Here is a 9,652-nt window from a genome sequence, read left to right as displayed (position 1 = left end):
CCTTAACTTTTGTACTATACTCCTTCACATATTTTAATTATTAAACATTTTAGTTTCTCTTTAAGGGACTAAACTATTGAACAGAAGAAAAATTAAGAACTAAATGATGTATTATTAAAATAGGAGGACTAAATAGTCTGTTGGGTAAAAATATAGAGACTAACAAATTATTTATCTAAATGTCTAATATGGACATGCTTTAAATTAATCAACAAACAAATTATAAAAATAAAATTTGTAATACATAAATTAATAAAAATAATCTAAATAACTAGATAAAAATTAAAAATAATTATTTATTGAAGTTAAACCTTATTAAAAATAGAAATAAATATTAAAGTAGAAATGTGTTTTATGGAATTTTTTCTGTTCAATATCAAATAAATACAAATAACTAGGGCTGTAATCGACCCGAGCCGAGCTTTGACTTGCTAAAGTTCGGCTCGCTATAAAATTAACGAGCTTGAGCCCGAACCGAACTTGCTATAAAATCAACGAGCTCGAGCCCGAGCCGAGCTTTGGCTTGCTCAACAAGCTCGAGCTCGAGCCGAGCTTCGAGCTTGTTTCAAGCCAAAATCCTCTTTGGACTTGGTACATTAAGAAAATTATTTAACCATGAATTGTTTGTGAGTAAATCATTAATTATATTTGTGAAGTTGCTCGCAAATAACTCCTTAATTGTGTACATAAACAACCTCACAAGCAAAGTTCGTGAATAAATAAACAAGATGCTTACAAATAGTTCGTCTATTACTCATTTATTATATTTGTGAACGAACTCATCTAGTAGCAAATGAAATAATATTAAGTTTAGATATTTGTGAACTAACACAAAACTATATAGTTTCTACAAAACTAAATTTTGTTCATAAATGTTCTAATCGAGTATGCTCGCGAGCTTTCCACCCGAGCTTTGGTCTGCTCAAGTTCAACTCATTTACAAATTGAGCCGAGCTTTTATCGAACCGACCACCGAACCGCTCATGAGCGGCTCGGTTCATTTACAACCCTACAAATAACTGTCACAACAAGCTCCAAGAAGCCACTGTTTGCATAAAAAAAAAATGCTAAATACTGCTGTTGTATAAAACTAACCAAACACTATATACCGATATTTTATAAGTAATTGTTAACAAATGTTTATTTGGTGAGAAACATTCAGTTGTGAATAAGGGAATTAAACAAGCAACAGAAGGAAGAAAGTAACGTGTTGCTCAAGTGCCACCAAACCACCATTTTGACCTTAATTTAATTATTGATGCTTGATTATTGATTAATTATTGTTTAATTTTAGTTCTTGGAGACCAAGCATAATTAGGATATTCAAATAGCCCATTCATGTGCAGATTCAATCAATTCAACCCCCAAAACCACAATTTTAATATCCTTCAACAATGATGCCCAGAAAGAAGAAGATGATTATGACAAACAAGAAGAAGAAATCAACTGAAAAAGAAGCCAATAAACCCAACTTATGGCCTCATCTTCCACAACAACTCATCAATCTAATAGCAACAAACTCATCAATGATGAAAGATTTATACTCAAAGGGAATCACAAAGTCATGGAAAACAGAATCAACAAAATGCAGATTAATGTCTCTTACTCAGCCATGGCTTCAACTCTCTGCAGGTCATGGAAGTAATCATATTCATACCCAATTTCACACATTCAACATACCATTTAAAGTAGGTTCCTTTTGGTACTATTGTCGCGAAAGGCCTAATCTCGCCACCGATTCTCATTTCCTCGGATGCTCCCAAGGTTTACTAGTAGCTAAAGCACCTTCCGAATACACACTTTGGGAGCCATATCCACAATCCAGAGGATGGTGGAGTATCCCAACTTGGGATACTAAAATTCCATTTCTATCTGCTGCTCTTTCTTCCCACCCTTTGACAACAGAAAATCGGAGACCTAAGAGAGCTAAATCTATTGTAATTGTTTTGACAGGTATTTCTCATCCGGCTTTTCTCTACTACAGAATATGGGAAGAAGAAGTACAAGAATGGATCAAAAAGGATAGTACCATTGTTGATCCTTATTGTTCTGACCCGAATCAGCCAGACGATCTTCTCAGGTTTTGTAATGGGATTTGGTTCAAGGAAAAGTTTTATGCTTTGAGTTTACAAGGAAGTGTTGCAGTTATTGAAGACATTGATTCTGATGTTAGAGTCAGTGCAATTGGTAAAAGAGTTGTTCCCTCTGTTGTGTCAATGCATTATAGGGAATGTTTGGTTGAATCAGGAGGGAATGTTTTGGTAGTGTTTCTTGTTTCAAGAAATAGTGTTAATAAGGTGGATTATGTTGAAGTTTATCAGCTTAATGTTGATGAACTTACTTGGATTAAGAAGGAAAGTTTGGGGGATTTGACTGTGTTTTTGGGAGTTCATTGTTGTATGGGGGTTTCAGCAAAAAGAGTGGGGTGTAGGAGAAATTGCATCTACTTTAGCATTTGTTCTGGTGATGATTGGTGTGTTTATGATATGGAAACATGCATCATTAGTCCAACAAAATTTCTGGATTGGGTTGATCCAGAACTTGAAGGATCATAATTGTAATTTTGATCATACAAGAAGCTCAATTCATTGACAAATTTAGGAGTGTAAAAATAAATTGTCATGTTATAACCGTGTTATATTATCTATATGATCTATTTGAATAATCATGTTATGTGATCTATATATTTCGTATGATCATGTTTAATATATAGATAAGAAAAATGGTAATGGTGTCAAATGGAATGCATCCAACAAATTGTCTATGTAAATTGTATTGTCGTGTCAAAAATTGAGAGCTGTAAACAAATCCCAATTTAAATGTATCAACTTGAACATGTATTAGCAATTACAATTTGTTTATAGTCTTTCATTGGTTAATATGTGAAGTTTATTACTCTAATAATAACAACGCATCTATTCAATGATTGTTTGTGAAATTTAAATGATTTTTATTTTCTTCTCTATTATTATGTTTTTCAAAAGGCATTATTGGAAAGGCTAGAACCATTAGTTCATAATATAATACAAAACAACTAGTTAATTGAATCATTAGTTTATTGTATTTAGACTATTAATTGTCGGGTGAAAAATTTATTAGTTCCCTAGTTTTTACCATTAGTTCATAATATAATACAAAACAACTAGTTAATTGAATCATTAGTTTATTGTATTTAGACTATTAATTGTCGGGTGAAAAATTTATTAGTTCCCTAGTTTTTACCTAACACACTGTGGTTGTCCTAAAAGCTAAGATATGTTCGGTTAAAAATATAAAAAAATAGATAAAAAACATACATATTTGAGGTACTATATTTTTAAAAAAATGGCCCATGCAGGTCTTGAACCTGCGACCTTCGCGTTATTAGCACGACGCTCTAACCGGCTGAGCTAATAGGCCTGAATGCTTGCTAATCTAATTATTATTTATTAATAGCTTTCATTTGTTTTGGTAATTTTTGGAATCCAGTGATTCTGCCTTGAAGAATCCAAACAACAAAATGCTAAGAAGACTCAAGATCACAGATCCAAATTTAGACAGTTTTCTTGATTGGGAAAGACTTAAAAAGTAAACTTCAAAAGTTTGAAATGGTAAAATGTTCTTGATGGAAGAATAATGGATGCTCTGATTAGTTCGCAAAAGCTTTGTTCTTACTATTTACTTTTGCTGTAAACCAAAGGAAAACATTCAAGCTCCTGCTAAAAGATATTCGAGAGGTAGAGGCTGCACATTCATCAGTTGTAAAATCTCAGAATTATGAATTTAATAGAGTAACGTGAGCCAAAGACATTCCTTATGACTAAGTCTTAGCTCGAGCCACAAATGAATTCAATGAAGAAAAATAAGCTCGGTCAGGGAGGATTTGGTGCAGTTTTCAAAGGATTTTGAACAGAATTAAACAGAGATATTGCTGTTAAGAGAATATCAGAGAGTTCGACTCAAGGTATAACATGATATGTAGCTGAAGTAGAAGCAAAAGGAAAAAATTGATAGAAACAGAAAACAGAACACAAGGGAAATAGGAAATATAGAATTGAATTGATATTCTTAAACGCTAGACACAGAAATTAAAAGATAGAAAGATGAATCGAGCCTAAACTCAATCCCCACAAGGAGATTTTCTTCCCTTTCTACTTAAAAGCAGAGCCTAACTCAAATGAGCAAAACAACATGATTTTTCATACCCTTTTCATCTCTCCCGGCTGCTATGTATTCACATTGTAGTTTCAGTAATATCCGAATTACTGCTGCTTCCTGACAAGCTGAGAGAAAGATCAGGTGGCCATGTAAAGAAAGGCTTGAAACATGGAAGAAGAGGCAATTCAAGATTTAAGACTTTAGAAATGAACACAACACAAGCAATGCAAACGCAGTACCAAAAGGACACACTAGCCATCAGTCGAGCCTGAAATATCCGAATTACGGCTGCTGCTTCTTGGCCATATAAAGGGAGGCTTGAAACGTGGAAGAATAGGCAATGGAGCTTCAAGATTCAAGACTTTAGTTACTTGTCTCACTGAAGGTCTAGAATTTGAATTCGGGTGAGCACACCATAGCCCAACTTTCATTAAACATTCCATTTGTCTCCCATCAAAATCTCCATGTAGTTTTGGATTAGGCCTTGGACTATAGCTAGCGATGCACTCATGTTTGTTGCCTGGATAAAGTTTTTCATCTTGTTCTTCCAGAATGTGTAATTTGACCCGAAGAACAGAGGAGGCCGACTAATAGATAATCCCTCGGGGAGTATCTGTGTTGTTTGATTTCCTGGAAGGAAATGAGTGCTGTTCTCAGCCATTACAGGGATCAGCTCAAGATAGTTTTATCTTGAATAGTGAGCTACTGAGCTCTGATACCACTTGTTGGTCCCGTGTAACTTAATATGTTCTAGTAGCTTTCCTTCTCTGTATAGATTCCAAACAAAATTAACACTATCTCCATAACTACTTCGATCATAAGGTCTTCTACCGCAAGCAATTTCCAATGCAATCATCCCAAAACTGTAAGCATCAGATTCCTTGCTAACCTTGCCTAGAAGGATAGATTCTGGAGCAAGGTAGCCCGCGGTACCAGCTGATTCATCTAGTTGAATACTTGTAACATACAAACCCATTAACCTTGCAAGCCCAAAACCCCCAATTTTAGCATTAAAATTTGAATCCAACAGAACATTGGTCGAGTTTATATCTCCATGCACGACACATTCATCCCCTTCTTCTTGCAAATAAAGCAATCCTGAGGCCAAATCTTGGGCTATTTTATACCTCAATTCCCACGTCAAAAAGCTATCTTTTCTAGTATGCAGATTGTAATCCAGACTTCCGTTAGGCATAAACTCGAAAACAAGACAGAGTTCCTTCCTTTCGTCGCACCAACCAATGAGTTTCACTAAATTCCGATGTCTCATTCGATTAATGATCATAACTTCAGAGGCATACTCCTCCATCCCTCTATCAGAAGCCTTTGATGCTCTTTTTATTGAAATAAACATGTTCAATTCTTTCAAGAATCCTTTGTAAAAATTACCAAAATTTTCCGCCTTAAGTATGTTATTTTCTGAGAAGTTATTTGTGGCATGAACCAATTCTTTGTAGGAAAACATCCGAAGGCCAGTCCATGTTTGGAAATCAGAAACTCCTTTTTTCTTTTTATTCCTATTCCAAAAGCCAAGCCTTGAGTTTTTTACATTCATGATTCCTTTGTAAATTGTACCAAAACTTCCCTTGCCAAGTTTCTCTTGTTCTGGAATGTTATTTGGTCTGCGAGCCATATCATTGTTGCCTACGCTTAGAGATTTGTTCTGGTTTTGCTCGGAAATAGTAACACTAGAACCAGAAGAGAAGTTCACTGGAGAAAAATATGACACTAAGGGCATCTTTGATGGAAGATCAGGAAAAGCAGCAAGAAATTTGAGGACATGAATTGCTTTCTCCATTGTACTGGATGACCACACCACAGCCCTACTATCATTAAACATTCCGCTTGTTGCTTATTAAAACCTCCATTTAGTCTAGGATCAACTGCTTCAAGTAGCCTTCCTTCTCCATAAAGATCCCAAACCCACTTTCTCAAATTTATTTGATCTTCTCTCGCCTTACCGTTGATGATTTTTCTTCCACATGCAATTTCCAAAGCAACAATTCCAAAGCTAAATACATCTGATTCTTTGGTTGCCCTGCCTGTAGTGGCATACTCCGGAGAGACATACCCAATTGTGTATTCCAAACCTTTCCCGTGCGCTGCTAGTCTCGCTAAGCCAAAATCCCCAATTTTGGGATTAAAATCTGAATCTAACATGATATTGCTTGCTTTTATATCTCTATGCACAACGTATTGTTCCCATTCTTCGTGCAAGTAAAGCAATCCGGAGGCACATCCTTGAGCAATTTTGTACCTCATCTCCCATATCAGCAAGCTATTTTCTTTAAATAGATGAGAATCCAAGCTGCCATTAGACATGAACTCGTAAACAAGTAACAGTTCCTTTTTTCATGGCACCAACCCATTAGTTTCACAATGTTTCTGTGCCGCAACTGACTGATGATCTTGACTTCATATGCATACTCCTTTATGCCTTGTTTGGAATCTCTAGACACCCTCTTCACTGCAACAGAACAGTTCAATTCTTTCAAGAATCCTTTATAAACTGCACCAAAACCTCCCTCTCCGAGTTTTTCTTCCTCTGAAAAGTTATTTGTGGCTTCAAACAAAGCGTTGTAAGAGAACTTCCGAGCACCGGTAGCCCTTGTAAAATCATTGTCCATGGATTCATTCAAGTCAACTGCTTCATCATCTATCGATTTATCTAATTCAACTCCATCATCGGCCACAAATTTTTTTGACTCAAATCGATTCATGTCAACTACTTCATCATCCAAGGAGAAATTAAAATGAACTCTATCATTGCCCACGAATTTGTCTAACTCAACCCTATTCAAGTCAACTACTTGATCATCTATGGATTTATGTAAATCTACTGCATCATCAAACGTAGCCCAATTACTGGACATGGAATTACTGAAGCCAACTCTACCATGATCAGTGTTTTGACACAAGTCAACTCCGTCATCTCCCACAAATTTAGACAAATAAACTCCATTATCATCCATGGATTTATAACAATATGGAAAATAGAAGTACACCAGCAGTTAATCCCACAACAAGAAGTCGTACCTTTCAGTTTGATATCTTACCTGAAACATGCAATTGTTGGTGGTTTTTAGCTGTTGGAACTGCAGATATATATGGAGGCATCTGCTGAATCAGGAAATACTGGGACAGTGGAGCAAAAATTGGTAGCAGAAGACATGGCAAATAGTTTTTAGCCTCTGTTTGGGAGAGAATGAAAATGGGAGGAGAAGAAGATGTAAAATTAAGCTGCTCCGGGAGATTATAATATTGTGGTAGAATTGAAGAAAATCATAGAGCCGGCATATTAAATTAACACCGGAGTGTCACATCACCGACATATTTGTAAGTTGAAAAACAAAAAAGTCAAAATCGACAAAAATCTCGAGAAGCAAAACAATCAGTTAACAATGGATGATCCATTCACAATCTCAAAAGGAATGACCCTAAATTTCAAATTAATCACAAATTTGTTACCAAGCTTAATTTCAAAAGAGAACCCAAGAAAAAAATGTGAAGGAAACAAATTCATATCACACCCCAAAGTATTGTTGTGTATTGAGGAGCAACAACAGTGATAACAACAAAAGAGAGTATTGCTGAAATAACCTGACAGGTAAATGTCTTCGCAACATCAGCATTAGGATTAATCCCAAAATACAAAATAAAAGCATTGCTCTTCTCTTCTCTGCCCCGTTGGGCGGAGTGGTAGCCCAGGGGGCTGCAGACCAAAATAATACTATGTCTAATGCTAATCCAAGCTTATGGAAATTGGTGGATACGGTTAATAACTCTGCCTTGGTGAATTGTCTGAGGAATTCATCCTGGAGAGATAAGGTGGTAGGGGTGAACGAGGAAGAACCCATGATGGAAGATGACAGTATCGAGGATGAGTCTGATGAGGTCTTTTCTGACTCTGATGCTGAGGATGGTGAGCAAGAGGACCCGCTGTGTCCAGTGATCCGTCTTTCATCTGAAGACAAACGAATCCTTAGATCGAAATGGAAATTATCCTTAATTGTCACTGTGCTTGGGAAAAGAATAAGCTTTAAATATTTTGCTCAGAGGATCCAAGCTCAATGGGCGAATAAAGGGAAGGTTACCATTACGGACCTGGAGAATGACTATTATGTCATCAAATTTACAAGGGCAGAGGATTTCAACAAAGTTGTCAATGGTGGTCCTTACATCATATCCAATCATGTGTTGGCGTTGAGACCTTGGGTCCCAAATTTTAACCCGCATGACTGTTCTGTGAACAGGATCCTCACTTGGGTTAGATTCCCAGGTCTTCCCATTGAATACTATAACGAAAGATTCTTCAATAAAATTGGAGGTCTGGTTGGGAAAGTCCACCATGTTGATAAAACTACCGTTGGGGCAGAGAGGGGCAAATTTGCCAGGGTATGTATTGACATTGATCTCGCTAAGCCTCTTCTATCCAAATTCAGCGTTCAGAATAAAGTTTTTCATATTGAATATGAAGGGATTCACAATATCTGCTATGAATGTGGCATGTTTGGCCATACCTATGATGGCTGTCCAAAGAGAAGGAAGGCGGTTGAAGAGGTGATGGTGCCTAACATAGGTAGAGATAAGGTGAGTCAAAGTGAAGGGAAGAATTTTGGCCATTGGATGCTGGCCAAAAGGTCGGTCAGACGGAAACCACGTGCTGTTGCTACCCGGTATCAATCTCCAGATATCAGTAAGGAGTTGAATTCTCTGCAAATTGCTCCTGAGATCAAGGTCAGGCCCCCTGATATCAAGACTGGTGCTGATGTTGCCTCAACATCCGGGTCAGGGTCGAGATTTGGAGTCCTGTCTCTTGATGTTGGACATGATCCAATTTTATCTAATGAGCATATGGAGTTAAGCATGCTGGGCCTGGAATCAGCCGAGCCTGCTTCCATCCTAGGTGACTCTATTAATCCTCTTTTCGTCTCTAAAGCTGTTGCCAAGGAGAACTCCCAGATCGTTGGCTCAACAGGAAGAATGATGACCAAATAGGTTAGTACTTTGAAAACTCTTGTTGACATCCCAACCGCAAAATCTATGGGAGTTAATAAGTTGAATATGAAGAAACCTAAAGCTAACCCTAAAAAGAACCATGGTTCTTTGGATTCTTGGGATAAGAGGGGGCCTGCTGGCACCTCCTCGAGGCTCTCTGGAGCCCCGAACAAATACCTTGTATAGGGTGTGGGCCTGTGGTCAGTAGTCTTCTTTTCTGATGGACTTTTTTGTTTGGAATGTTAGAGGTGCGGCTAGTAAGGCTACCCGCATTCATGTTAAAGATCTTATTAAGCATTTTAATCCTTCTTGTTTTGCTCTTCTTGAAACCAAGGTTAGTGGTTCCAAAGTAGATGAGGTGGTTAGAAAGTTTAAGAATTGGAGTTGCGTCAGATCTGAGGCTACTGGTCGGGCAGGGGGATTTGGCTTTTTTGGAAGCCTGATCGGGTTAGTATCGATATTATTAGTATGGATAATCAATTCATTCATAGTAAGGTCTGTTACCCTGGTAACAACC

The 9,652-nt window shown here is 37.1% G+C and overlaps 1 non-coding gene and 1 pseudogene across 1 annotated transcript; both read right to left on the bottom strand.

The window, feature by feature from the left end:
* Positions 1-3,325: 3,325 nt before the first annotated feature.
* On the bottom strand, positions 3,326-3,399 carry TRNAI-AAU (transfer RNA isoleucine (anticodon AAU)). The gene has a single exon. It is a non-coding gene; the product is annotated as a tRNA-Ile (tRNA).
* Positions 3,400-4,448: 1,049 nt separating this feature from the next.
* On the bottom strand, positions 4,449-7,950 carry LOC136225900 (L-type lectin-domain containing receptor kinase IX.1-like; annotated as a pseudogene).
* Between the last annotated feature and the right edge of the window lie 1,702 nt (positions 7,951-9,652).

Source organism: Euphorbia lathyris, chromosome 4 (genome assembly GCF_963576675.1).
Source record: "Euphorbia lathyris chromosome 4, ddEupLath1.1, whole genome shotgun sequence".
Taxonomy (NCBI): domain Eukaryota; kingdom Viridiplantae; phylum Streptophyta; class Magnoliopsida; order Malpighiales; family Euphorbiaceae; genus Euphorbia; species Euphorbia lathyris.
This window is presented reverse-complemented; position numbering and strand designations above follow the sequence as displayed.